The sequence below is a fragment of the Lepisma saccharinum genome, chromosome 7 (genome assembly GCF_977018435.1).
Source record: "Lepisma saccharinum chromosome 7, izLepSacc3.1, whole genome shotgun sequence".
Taxonomy (NCBI): domain Eukaryota; kingdom Metazoa; phylum Arthropoda; class Insecta; order Zygentoma; family Lepismatidae; genus Lepisma; species Lepisma saccharinum.
In genome coordinates, this window is record NC_139235.1 from 28,537,768 (window position 1) to 28,552,070 (window position 14,303).

Consider the following 14,303-nt stretch of genomic DNA (forward strand, 5'->3'; position numbering starts at 1 on the left):
GACAGATGGAAGGCTTCTGTTGCTGAAGCCATAAACCTAGAGAGTATAATATAGTTTTAATTAGCTCTGCATTAAAATTCCAGAAGTGTCCCTTTTTTATTTCATTACAATTTTTATATACTTCTTATCTTCAAATATCAATATGGTATGCGAAATATCAACTTTATATTCATTTTACTAATAAGAAGGAATCACAATAATCAGTGAATAAATTTTAATAAACCAGTTATGTATGGAAAAAGCTACAGAATTATTCAATTGCTAATGAGTGGCTTATCCTATTTAGAAATCCTTGTTCAATACATAAATTTTGCCACATGAATCAGCCGAAAATGGCAACAGAATCTGTAGATGCAGCTGAAGTAAAGAAAAAAAAGTTATGTCACGAAGTATCTAGAAGACGATTTTGTTAGTTTGTTTCTAAGCCCACTTTTATGCTCAGATATGCTAATCGGGACTAAACATACAGTTTAACGTGGAACCAGTGTGCATTGTGCTTCCACCAGAGGCGGGGGGGGGGGGGAGTCGAACACAGGACCTCTTCATTATAATGCGACAGCGTTATGCCTTTGTGGGAAAATATACAGAAAGAACTCGCACCAAACGTGGCATTTTATCACCACAGAAGATGCGTCCATTTTAGGAGGGTGATTGCCTGAGACAAATATTTGAGACTTTCGGAAAACAACATCATTGTTCACGGAATTAGCTGCCTTCATCCACTAACGAAACGCTGTGCAATTGAAACTACCATCTCAACTTTCTAAGAGGTATGCACTAATGCAACTCCATTTTTGGAAGAGTAAGTTGTGGTTGATTTGTTATATTTAACCTTTAACAGCCGAGCCGGTTTTCGAAAGTAACCCCTCTCTCGACGCGGCCTTTGCGCGCGATTTTTAAATTTTTACACTTATTTCAGAAAAACGTTATATCTCTGAGACTATTTGAGCAAACTACTTCGGATAACTTTTGTTTGAAAGCAAAAACATCAGAGCACGCGACCGTGTACAATTCAGAAAGCCCAAGTGAGAAAAACTGGGTTGGGAGGGGCCAAGTCCCAAAATTTCAATGAAAAAAAAATCTGGCGTTCGCACCCTCTTCTCCCGTTATTTTGGAAAAAGGTCGCAAACATTTCCATTGTTTTCAAAGAGTAGACCTTTTTCAACAAAGCGAAACTTGTTTCAAGTTCTAGTTCTCATACAAGCTGAAATATGAAGCAATATGTACAATTTGCATTTTGGCTAAAAATAGCTAATTTGCATATTAGAGAAAGGGGGAGGGGGGGTTTCTTCCACATGACATTTCAATGTCTTGTCTCAACATCTATCAGCGTTTACAACCTCACATACAAGTATGAAGGTCCTAAAAGCACGTGAATGTTGTAATCTGCACCATGGGTCATATATGACCCATTGGCTGTTTAAAGGTTAAGTCATTTTTCTGCTAATTTTGATAATGACGACGATAAGGTTCAATGGGGATTAGATGAAAGTTACGAAGGGGTGAAAACAAACACAAGCTGACACTCAAAATACAAACCCTCATAAATTATTACTTTCACAGTGGTTCCAAGCACCAGGGACTCGTTGCCTGAAAAATCAAGTTTCCAGGGTGTGCTGCACAGGATAGAGGTTGACATTCTAGTGTGTTCGAAATGGTCACGCCATGCAACCCAAGTCATTATGAAAAATAGATGAATTATTACTGGCACGGTGATCAACTTCGATGAATTCCTTGTGTCCTAAATCATTTTGTTACCTCAAAAAATATGTTCATGTAACCAACCATACGTGTATTGCTTCTCCCGCATTAGTAACATGACAGTTCAGAAAATGAATAACAACTTAGCTAATAATCTCTTCAATTCTGAACAGATTTTTCGATCTTACTTGTTTGTGAGTGATATTCTGTCAAAATAGCCTATCAGTAGCCTAGGAATACTTCATGGACAATGAATAAAGAATTTGATTTCGGTGTGTGGTTTAAATCATTCCTAATAAGACGTTCATTTTAATCCAAACATTCAGTGGCGGCGATTAGGAGAACCGGGAAGTGGGGGATGCGATTCCCTCGCCAAATTTTGCCACTTTTTGCCCCTGCACTATGGCCTTTTTATGCTAAGCGTTTTCTACCAAGAAAGAGTATATTGTTTTTGCTCCTCAAATGTTGGCACCCAATCGCCGCTACTACAAACATTCAGATAGATTTGTCAGTTGTACAAACCTTGTAAGCTAAGAAAAGTTACCCCCAAGGAGTAAGAAAACTCTTTCAGTTAAAAACTCATACGATGAAAATACTATGCTCACGAACATGCATTTAAATTACGAGAAACTGCACGATTGTCTACCATCGCACTTTCTATCATTGTCGCCGAATACATAAAATCAAGTATGTGCCTTGTATTTGCAACACAAGCTTAAATCCAATTCAAATTTATTTCACTGTATTAACATGCATACATTAGAATGTATGGCTGGGGTATGGCTGCGCATGTGTAAACACTTCCTTGTGTCCATCAGAGACAAAACGAAAGGAAATGGAACAAGATGCGAGAATAGATTAGAAAAGAATAAAGAGGAACACAAGGAAAGGAAAAAGAAGTAGGAGGAAAATCGGGAGTGTAAGAGAGAGGGGGATACATACGTACACATACATGGTCTTACATTTATACTGCCCACCCTAATCTATCAATAAGGAGCTTCTGCCCACCCGGTCGAAAATTTCTGGCGCCGTCCCTGATCAATGCAACACGCCTAACAAAGGCAGTTCAATTCTAACACAAAACATAGTGAAGAAATAGGTCATACATTCATACTTTGAAAATAGATACGTCATTTCCACAACGTTATTGTAAGAGACAAGGGAAAATTTGAAGTTGATTCGATTGTCCTGGCGCCATGTTGAGAAGCCAGCGGTAGACTCGTCATGAAGAAGCTGGCTTGCTATTGGTTAGCTGGAGGAGCATCGTTAGCTCCTCCCCTCATACCCACAGGTTGCCAACCTGGCTCCCCTACTGCTCTAAGGGACCGTACCAAGACCTCGATTCGAAAACCGAGGCGAGAACGAGACTTAATGCCCGAGAGCCTCGTCTCGTTGAAGACTTTAGTTAAATACACTGTGAATTTATGTGAAAATTTTGCCTAAAATTGCTTTACCGTGCGACTTCCTCACTCACACTAAAGGGTGCTAAATGGGTGGCTGCATATTTGTAGGTTATGCATATGTTCTTCAATGTACACATAGCCACTAATGTTTATAGTTACTGTAATATATATTTGAACAGTTTTGTATCCGCTACATTTCAAGACTATTTTAACTTCAGTCGAGACCGGGAATGAAGCAGATAGGGACATAGAAACATACCCCCGATATTCATGAAAAAGGCTTGCTGATTAACATCAAATAATAATAAAAAAAATCTATATTAACGAATGGAAGGTAGTTCGCATTTAATAGTTAAATACATTTTCACATTAATTTTGCTAAATTAAATACTGATGAAATCATACATTTGTATCTATCAATTTAACATGTTCGCACGATGCTTCAGAGACAAATATATTTTTTGAAGTTCGTCAATTTTGTGTGAAAATCGTAATATTGGGCAGCAGGCAGTAAACCGTACGCTTTTAACGAGTCTAATGTTAAATAAAAACCAGTGGCGTAGCATGGACATTTCGGGTGGGAACGCCAAGTCCGAAGGAAGGGTCGGCTCTTTCCACAGGTATTGTTTATTTGCCTGAAGTCAGCTGGGTTTTCAATAAAACATCATCCATGCATGTTTTAGCTAGAAAATTAGATGCCTCACTATGCCACAAATGTTTTGAACTCTGGTGTTTTACACCTTTTCTATATACCTTTCTGCATGACGCAAGTCATTAAAAACCTACCTGAATCACAAGCGTCTCTTAGTGTTGCCCACGGGACGAGACGGGACAGGCTTTTAAAAATTCGAGACGAGACGAGATTGATCATGTGTCCCGAGACAAACGAATATTTTCGAGACGAACAGCATTTCACAGCATTTCCACGAGACGAGACAGGCCAAAGTCTCGTCTCGTGGGCAACACTAGCTTCTCTGCACAACAGTAGACGTCATTGTTGTGGATGATCCAACTACTGATTGATTTGGTTTATTTTACTTCGCTTTTCTATCACGTTTGGTTAATTGCGAATATGAATATGAGTGATGTTATTGATGAAGGGACACTGACAAAGAACACCCGTGCTCACGCCGGGATTCGAACCAGGGACCTCTGTCGTCTTGGCGCACTGTGCAAATCACTCTGACACGGAGGTGGGTGGATGATCCAAATATCGTACACTCTACTGACGTAACAATGCCGATTAGTAATTCAGACCACTGTTTATTACATCTTGAAAATGCTGATAAACATTTTAATATAATTTTGTCCAGAGACAATTTGTTGTTAGTTTTCAAATGAATGCTAAACATTTCCATTGACACAATTTTAAGCAGTTAGATAATAACGAAAAAAAATAACAATAAAAAAATGATAGTTTTGCGGGTTAAGTGGTAGAGCAGCCACAGGCTGAACTTCTACCACGAGGACTTCACCAACTTATTTGACAAAAACTGTGTTGATCTTTTAGTTTCTAATGCACATCGCTGTTCGTTCGTTAAATTATACAATGCAGTTGTCATTAAGAAGCGGTATATTTGAGATTGGTAAAGTTACGTCAGTCAATATTGCGTATTGTAGCATCACATAGCACGAGTTGCATGAGCGCGAAGAACCAGGTAGGAATTCTACCGCTGTCGTCTGTTTCAGAAGGCAGGAAGGGTCACATGAACCAATCACGGTAGACCTCTGCTGCTCCGTAAGCTGGCGTATGAGAGAGCATTTACGCGCGTGCTGTAGAAATCGAAGCTTTTTCCTCCAGAAAGGCAGCAAGGAATATAGAATTCTTTACGCCGAACCTGCTCGGCGTCCGGCCAGGAAAGGCATTGAAAAGAGATGCTAGAACACCAAATGTTAAATAAGTGTATTTTCACTATTTAATTTCAGTAGTTTGTAAATCGTGTGGTCCGGACCCCTGGAGCCCCCCCCCCCCCTTAAATACGTCCTTGGCCACAGCGCTGGCACAGGAGAATGACCTCACTAAAATGGAGCTAATTTTGCTTGCTTTGACTTCCTCCTTTGTGTGCCACTGAAGGTCGCGTAACATCCTCTGATAGGGAAGAAGGCTATTGATCTGTCATGACGACACGATGTGACGTCACGAGCATAGCGTGCACACGGGGGGAAAGGATACAACAACGCATACACTGAAAATTAATTATATTGAAGAAGTGACAAACAACCTACTTTTCCAAAGCAAAACGACATATTGCCTCAACAATAAAAGTGTAACCCGCCCAGGGGGGTTAGGGGGAGGTTGGAAACCCCCAAAACGGATCTCAGCCCACCAGATTCTTATGGCAGAACTAGAAGTTTTCTTACATAATATTTTTTCATTATAAAAGTTCCATTCGGTCAAAGATGTTAAAGTACATTTCCTGCTTTAGTAAAATCTAAAGATTACTTTATTACGGTGGGTTTTCAAATTGTAGGGGTGTGACTGGATCAACAATGGCAGCTGATTATTTGATATTAAGTAACTGGCCAACCATAAGTTGCAAACATGTCACTAATTTGACATTATACTCTGCTGCCTACATGGTATGTGGATGTATTCAGCGACTGGTTGTTGGAGGTTCAAACAGTGACCATGAATATATGCATATACAGCTCCATTATAAATCAAATCACTGTTTTTAGGAATAGATCTAGCAGGTGTGAAAAAATGAATTTTTATAAGTAGGAGGACGTTCAACATAAGTTTCATTTCTGTTTGTTAGTTCCTTATTTGAGTAATCTGTAATTTGACAGCTGTCACAACCAACCCCTTACTTTTGTCACAACTACATATGTACTTTTTCACTTCTGTCCCTTCAATCTCAACTTCAAGTTTAAATTTACTTGAATCAAAACCTCTCACATAATACTGACTATAAATAATATAATTCTCAGGATATATCACTGCTGTTTGAGGCTATATTGAAAACTGTAGAGAAGAAATAATATTTACCACAGAAATTAGACAAAAACCCACAAAAAGAAAACACCCATCTAACTCTTCTCTGGGGAGAAGCACACAAATGTGTGTGCCAATGAGCCATCAGTGTCAACAACAAACGAATATCACTAATAGTTTCCATGGAACAGTGCTTGTCACAACCAACCCCCGTCTCCTCTAACTCACACATCTCTCTCCCTCCAGATGGAAAATTCTACCCGATGATCCCTGGGAATTTCAAATTGAAAGTGAAGCCTGAAGGAATGAAGTAATCGAGCCAAGGTATTTTTTGTGTAGTAGGGGAGTGAAAACCATATTTTGAGCACTGAAATTGATGCGATGTACCAACTGAGCCAGCTCTGGTTTCTTCACTTCTGTGATTTTTACTTCTTGCTTTTTGAATGGCCGCGGTAGCTCAGTCGTTATGGCGCCTGACTACCATGCGAGAGACCCAAGTTCGATCCTCGGCGAGGGAGAACAGGGATTTTTTCCACCTGTTGAAGCGGCGCCCACCTGGGTACCTGGAGGAAACTCTGGGGGTTAAAGGCAGCCAGGGGCGTGGTATTGATCACATCACCTCCACCTTCGGCCGTACTCAAGAAAGTGTAGGGCCCCTAACCCAACACCCCCTATAAGCCTTCACGGTGTGGTGCATAGCACTTTACCTTTACCTCTTTTGAAGTGAGAAATCAGGGGAAACCAGAGCTTACTCAGTTGGTAGAGCAATGGCATGGTATAGTAGAGATCAGGGTTTGAGTCCTGGTCAAGCCTGATTTTCTTATTTAACCTTCTATATAGTAGCTACATCTCCTGTGCTTGCCAAATTATAAGGCAATGCCATGCTCATGTACTTTTAAACTAATCTCAGGCAGTGGTATTAATGACTGTACCCCACATACTCAATCTAAACAACATATATCATATATCTATCATGTACAGGTACATACAATATTTCCTATCATTGCAGGAAAGAGCTAGATTTCCTTCAAGCACACTAGATGGTTCTTCTGCATTTCCATGAAGCAAATGTTGCTGACACATGAAAAGATGTCACTGACGGATGTGATGGGAAAACCAGTTTCACAAATTAATGTCTTATCAAATAAAACTGTCTACTTAAAGTAACATTGTAATAAAGTTATAAAAATAAACATATGGATTGTTATTAAGTTCTTGACGGACCCATGCTTTTATTTGAGTTATTTTATGATCCTTTTCTATCATTCTATACAGCTCGCCAGATACGATGGCCAATGAACCTGTAGGTGTAGTACACAGTGGAGAATCATGTGACTACATTTCTTGCATTATAGCTCCTTCTGGCAAAGGCATGATTACCAGAAATTGTGTCAACTTCGTTGCCCTGTCTTTCACAGCAGGGTACGAAATCCTGGGGGGATGGGGGGATTTCCCCCCACCAACAATCTTCGCCTCAACCACCCCCCACTAAAAATTTCAGGGGGGAGGGGTTTTGTTATAACAAACAAAAGATAAGCATTTACTTTTAATTTCAAATATAGCTACGTTACTAAGAATAATATCGAAAACAAAGTTCAAGATGGCTGTCAGGAGTAGAAAGCTGTCAGATCGCGCTCTGAAAATGACCGGCTTTTCGGCGATCGTTGTTTATTTCTGTGTTATTTTACTGTGCACGAGTGTCAGGCTATTACTTCTGAACAGTGTCCACGGCAAAAACAATAGCCTTAGTGAATGGAAATGCAGTGAGAGAAGTTTTGTTTTTCAGCGGCAGGCGTCTTCCCGGCGCGCTTCCCAGCCTCGCCGATGGAGACACGTTGTACGGACAGCGGCCAAGGTAAGCCCTCGCCTCACCGGCTGTTGAACTTTCTCTTCCAATGTGACAATGGGCGCCTCCAGGATCACTCAGCAACCCAACATTGTTGAGTAGCAAGAATCCTGGAGGCGCTTGCTACCTGGTTGTTGAGACGGAGCGACCGCGGCTTCACTCAACATAAAAATCTCTCGCTACCTGTGGTCAACATATTCGTCTGACGTCTGCTAGTTTCAAGTAAGATGGCGGAAATGAGGTGCGTGGAATATGAATTCAATGGATTGAGGTATTCAGTAACGGAGTCGGAAGATATTCACGACCGATTGCAAAAAGGTAAGTAAAGTATATATCTCTAAGTGTAATAATTTTTAAATAATTTGGCCCAAGTGCACCTTCAGGCTGCGCATACGGTATACTTAAATAGTAGCATCTTTCCCGCCACTTTATTCTGAGTTATCACCAACCAAATACTGCAGTTAAATAATTTATGAACCCGGCACTGTTCACAACATTAAGTTTTTACGAAACTGTTAAGCATGCTCATGCAAATACGTGTCCATATTGTGGCCGAGCGTATTAAGTGGTCAGTGGTAGGATTTTGGAAACCATTGTCACACAAAATTTGAACCTTCCTTAAAGTAATGAGCAATGTTTGGACTCGAAAAAAGTTATTTATCAGAAGTGATTTTGGAAACAGTAAATTTGAAGAACCTGTGTGGGCCCAAGTTCCTTTTGTTTTATTGCGATTTCATCATTCTATGAATGCAATTTTTACATGGTTCGATTTCGATGTACGTCTGTTAACACATACTGCGGAGTTTTAGCGATTACTTAAGGTTTTGTTCAATATATGCTTTCGTGGTTAGGTTTGGTTCCCTTAGCATTAAAATAAAGTCCCTAAATGCATTCTACTAAGGTTCTGATTTACATCTACATTCATTCCCACGCTTCTACGATATTTACTGTCGCTTGTCGACTGAGAATATCTTGTCCATGAGAAGTGCATAAGGTAATTATCAATTTTGTTTTTGAACATAAATAACTTTTTTCGAGTCCAAACATTGCTCATTACTTTAAGGAAGGTTCAAATTTTGTGTGACAATGGTTTCCAAAATCCTATGATAATTAGTCTTTGTGCTAGGAGAAATCATAAAACAATTTGAACTGTTACCGTGTCAGAACTAGGGCTGAGCCAATACCGATCTATCCGTTGACATTTTCCACTGATACCATTTTTTTTTGAGTCATTAGCAGCTTGTCCAAGAGCAACATGCTCCTTTTCAAAGGTTCATTCACCCTTCCTTGTGACATGTGGGAAATGCTGAACAAATCCCCACCCTTGTGGGAACCAGATGATTGACAAGATCAAAAGCTGCAACCAAACTTCTTTTGGACATGTAAAGGTTATGTGCAAATGAAATAAAGCATTCATTTCCAATTCCTGCTTGCACACTCTTGCAGTAGGAAAGGTGAAAGTTTCTGATACCAGCATTACTCTCATGCTGGGTTGTTTCCGGGCCAGATGATTGCAGGGCCGTGTTCGAATTGACAAGCGCTCCTTCCCATTTAGTCCTTCGAATCTACATGTCCCCTTGAAGTACGGTTGCCACTTTCCCCACCAGGTGTCAGCTCTATCATCACCTACAGCGATCTGGGGTGCAGGCTCATTACAAATGTGGCATGTGATTTATTATTTTACAGTTTTTCTACGTACAGTGTTATTGATAAAATGTCCAAGTAGCACAGAGTTTTACATAGTCTATTCAGTAAATGTTGTTTCATCAAAGTAAACATTGCAAGTGCAGGGCAACAGCAAGTTGAAGCATGCACCAGTAGTTATGGTACCGCCTTGAGGTCGATAAATCAATTGATTGGAAAAGATCGATCAAAGATCAATTGATGACGCAGCAGTTCTTTTTTTTTTTTTTTTGGTGACGTCATAAAAGGGGCGGGGCTTATTTTGTAAGGATGAATTTGATTGGTCGTGACGTCATAAATGGGCGGGGCTTATTTTGTAAGGAGCGTTTTGATTGGTTGGAGGAATTCGGGTTTTTCCCGCGGGAGTTTCCGGCGTCTGAAAACAGATGGCGTTGATGTGTCAGAAAGTCTGGAGGAGGAAAAGTACGGGGTGACGGTTGGTTTTCTCGGAATTGGAGTACGTGTTTTCGAGGTCTGAAAACAGATGGCGTTGATGAGTCACGGGTTTTTCCAGTGACGGTTGGTCGGTAGTTTCCGGTGTCTGAAAACAGATGGCGTTGATGAGTCAGAAAGTCTGGGGTGGGGAGGAGGAAAAGTAGGCGACGCGGTGACGGTTGGTTTTCTCGGAATTGGAGTACGTGTTTTCGGGGTCTGAAAACAGATGGCGTTGATGAGTCACGGGTTTTTCCAGTGACGGTTGGTCGGTAGTTTCCGGTGTCTGAAAACAGATGGCGTTGATGAGTCAGAAAGTCTGGGGTGGGGAGGAGGAAAAGTAGGCGACGCGGTGACGGTTGGTTTTCTCGGAATTGGAGTACGTGTTTTCGGGGTCTGAAAACAGATGGCGTTGATGAGTCACGGGTTTTTCCAGTGACGGTTGGTCGGTAGTTTCCGGTGTCTGAAAACAGATGGCGTTGATGAGTCAGAAAGTCTGGGGTGGGGAGGAGGAAAAGTAGGCGACGCGGTGACGGTTGGTTTTCTCGGAATTGGAGTACGTGTTTTCGGGGTCTGAAAACAGATGGCGTTGATGAGTCACGGGTTTTTCCAGTGACGGTTGGTCGGTAGTTTCCGGTGTCTGAAAACAGATGGCGTTGATGAGTCAGAAAGTCTGGGGTGGGGAGGAGGAAAAGTAGGCGACGCGGTGACGGTTGGTTTTCTCGGAATTGGAGTACGTGTTTTCGGGGTCTGAAAACAGATGGCGTTGATGAGTCACGGGTTTTTCCAGTGACGGTTGGTCGGTAGTTTCCGGTGTCTGAAAACAGATGGCGTTGATGTGTCAGAAAGTCTGGGTTGGGAGGAGGAAAAGTTTTTGTTATGTTATTTTGGCATGTGACGTCATATATAAATTGGAGTACGTGTTTCCGGTGTTTGAAAACAGATGGCGTTGATGAGTCATTCTAGGGAATTCCAGGAATTGGGCGTGTCTGTTTTCTGTCTGAAAGGAACATGTTCGAACATGTTTTAGGTTGATGAGCCATTCTTGGAAATTCTTGGAATCGGGTGTGGTTATTTTCTGTCTGAAAGGAACATGTTCGAACATGTTTTAGGCTCGGTCTTCTAGAGGACTATTTGAAGTATGTTTAACGGAAATTTGACGTAGAAAAAAGGAAGGTATAAATAGAAGGGATACATGGTAATAGCGTCATGCGAGGATGGATGTGTGCGGTACAAGACTGTCTGATAATGGCGTGAATTTCTACGAGGTTAGCTACGAGGAGTTCTGGGAACTTGTTCGATCTTGCGGCGACCTGGACAACGATCGAACGGCCCTGCATCGGGTGCTGAGTTATTTCCCGTTTATGTATGTAGCGATACCTGAAACTCCCTGGTGTGGATGTTACCTGTTCAACGGATTAGGAAAAGGAGTCCATCATCACTGCGAGACGTTGAAGGAGATAGAAGAGAGGAAAAGAAGAGCGGACGAGAGAACAGGATTTCCAAGTCACAGGTGTATGTGCGAACTACGTCGCAGGAAGGAAGAGGATAAGATCGGTGAAGCTTTGAAGGAGAGAGTGAAAGAGTGGCTGTCTTTGTTGGCGAACAGAAATTCCTTGTGGTGTTCTGGCTGTGATCGTCCTTTGTTACGTAAATTAGAAGGACATCCCTGTTTCCCTGTGGTTCCTGCAGAAGGTTTCGGTGTCCGCAGACGTCTGTTCCCCGACGATCCTCTGGCTGTTCCTTTATCGCCGATACCTGGGACGCCGTCACCTACAGTATCCGATTACTTCACCTTTTATGACGTATGAGAGTGTTTACTTATCACGTCTGCAGGACTCACGCCGAGCCGTATGTTATCAATTACTTATCAGTGAATTCGAGATACAGAACATACAGAAAGTGGCCTATAGGATTACGTCAGACTCCGGAAGAATTAGTGACTGCAGGATTTTACTATTCAGGCTTTAGCGACAGAGTATTATGTTTTCATTGTTCGTACGGACTTTGCGATTGGACATCCAAAGATTGTCCGATTCTAGGACATTACATGTTGGTACCCCAGTGTCCTTTTATACAGAGTGTTGCGGCGTTACATCGTAACTCCAAGAGCTGCAAGTATTGCGACAGTATAGAGACTCTTGAGAAAACGTCCGATAAACCTAGTGTGGATTCTGTGTGCAAAATATGTTTTGAGAATCCTAGCAGTGTTGTAATTCTCCCGTGTCGACATTTTGTTTCCTGCGGATCCTGTGCTTCCCAATTGGACAAGTGCGCCGTATGCCGGGGTAGCATTGAAGATACGTTGACAGTTTTCACCTGATGAACAAAATGGATGTCTGTTTTTTGGACGTTCAAGGTCTTCGAGGAGCAGGAGGAGAATTTGTGTGGAAAGAAGTCGGAATTTTAAAATTTCCTTTTGACAATGCATTTGATTGTTTAGTGAAATCTCCATATGGTTTACACTGTTTGAGTGAAAAGTATCGCCGAGTGAATTACTGGCTCCGTGCCAACAAACACGGTCTCAACTGGGGAGATGGATGGCTGCCGTATGAGAAATTAGGAGATCTGTTATATGTTGTGCTTGTGAATCAAATAGTGTACGTTAAAGGTACGGAGAAAGTGAAATGGTTTGAAAAATTACTTGGAAAAAAAGGTAAAAATAAAATATCCGTACGTAACATCGAAGAACTTGAATGTCCAAAATTGAATAGTGTGAAAAACACTTCAGGAAGATGCAAAGAACATAGCAAATGTGAAAATGTAAAAAAAACCTGTGCAGTTGAAAATGTCTGGAAGATGTACAGTTTCTATTGTAATAAGTACAAGAAATAAAAGAGTTTTGTAAAATATACAAATGTTTTATTTACAATCGATAATATGGATATAGGTTTAAATACATAGAATAACACAATTGAATATGAAAGGTTTACAATACCTGAAGGGTTATATTACAATACATAAAATAACAGTGGTTGATGTACAATACATAAAAGAACAATGATTAATTTACAATGGCTATTTACAACATCAGATACATGAAAGTAACAGAACTTATTTACAATGTCAATGTCTGCCCAAGATTATTCTCAAGATATATTTCAATCATCAGTTCGTTGTACCAAAGAATATAAAAATAGTTCATTAAATTGGGCACTTCTTTTTTTTCTGAAACCATATTTTTCTTGATACAATATACAAAAGCCTCCATTTCGGGTTGCAATTTATGATAACGTTCGTTCTTTAATTTCTGAAGAGGCCAAAAAAGGTTACACAAAAATAAGTGTAGTTCAGAGGCTGTGAAAATAAAAGCATCGGCTGAATGATGCTGATACATCGAGATACAACGTTTCCCGAAAAAATTTACACCACTGACGGTGATATTTCCCGTAACCAAGTAATTGAATCGGTGACCTGTTTCGACGTAATTCAGTAAGTCAGATTTCAAAGCCCACAGTTCTCTAATCTGCTTAGAATCGATGCGTACGGGTGATCTCCCCTGTTGCGAAAACTCCCACACCAAATTGAAAGGGGAACGCTTTTCGAATCCTATTGCCACGAACTTGTTTTTTTCCTTGTTCAGAAAATATGTGTTAGCAAGATAGAGATCTAGACATGCCTCTACGTTGTGTAGTCCAGGACATTCGATTGTATCTGGGGAAAAGCCGATCTCCCTACGCCGTTTGATGAAATCACAGTCTGTAGTCACATCTATTCCCTCGTCCATCGGTTCGTTCTTGATAGGGACAGTTTCGATTTTGAGGGGTTGCACACGTTTGCGAGTTTTACGTTTGGAAGCATCATCCTGACGGGTCATGCGTTTCACTAGTTTGTCGTGTTTTTCCATTGTAGAATCCCTAACAGCCTCCATGATGTTTTCACTGGAGCTGTCTCGACGGCACTGAGAGAAAGATGCAGCAGCACACATTTATATAGCTTTTTGCATAACACGACACCGGATCGCGTGGATAGAGCAACACGATTGATCCCCTCTCGGGCACTTGCAATGGGGTAAACATTTGAAGATCTGACGAAAACGGTGTAGGATATATCCATCTTTACTGACACCGGGCGGAAATGCTTGAATAAAATCCTTGGTCGTAACATGGCGTGCTTTGTAATAAGCATACACGCAACAGTAATGTCCGCACGTCGTGGCCAACACCCCCTGTAAAGGAATGTTGTTGTAAGTCCAGACCGAGGAATGACGGTTCAGGAAACTTACGAATTCTGGATAGAAAGGATGAAATCCGTATGAATCGAAATATTCAGCCATATTGTTTTTGCCAAAATAGAAGGCCAC

At 41.0% G+C, this 14,303-nt stretch overlaps 1 long non-coding RNA gene across 3 annotated transcripts in view; it reads left to right on the top strand.

Moving 5' to 3' along the window:
- LOC145989781 (uncharacterized) overlaps nt 1-14,303 on the top strand; it is a 543,271-nt gene that overhangs the window by 487,095 nt on the left and 41,873 nt on the right. Inside the window, exon 5 of one of the 3 annotated variants that reach the window (XR_014441894.1) lies at nt 7,049-7,189. The exons of 1 other annotated variant lie outside the window; for it this stretch is intronic. This is a non-coding gene — a long non-coding RNA (uncharacterized LOC145989781). Of the gene's footprint in view, nt 1-7,048; nt 7,190-14,303 lie in introns of those variants that run through there. One more of the 3 variants, XR_014441895.1, reaches the window with a different exon arrangement.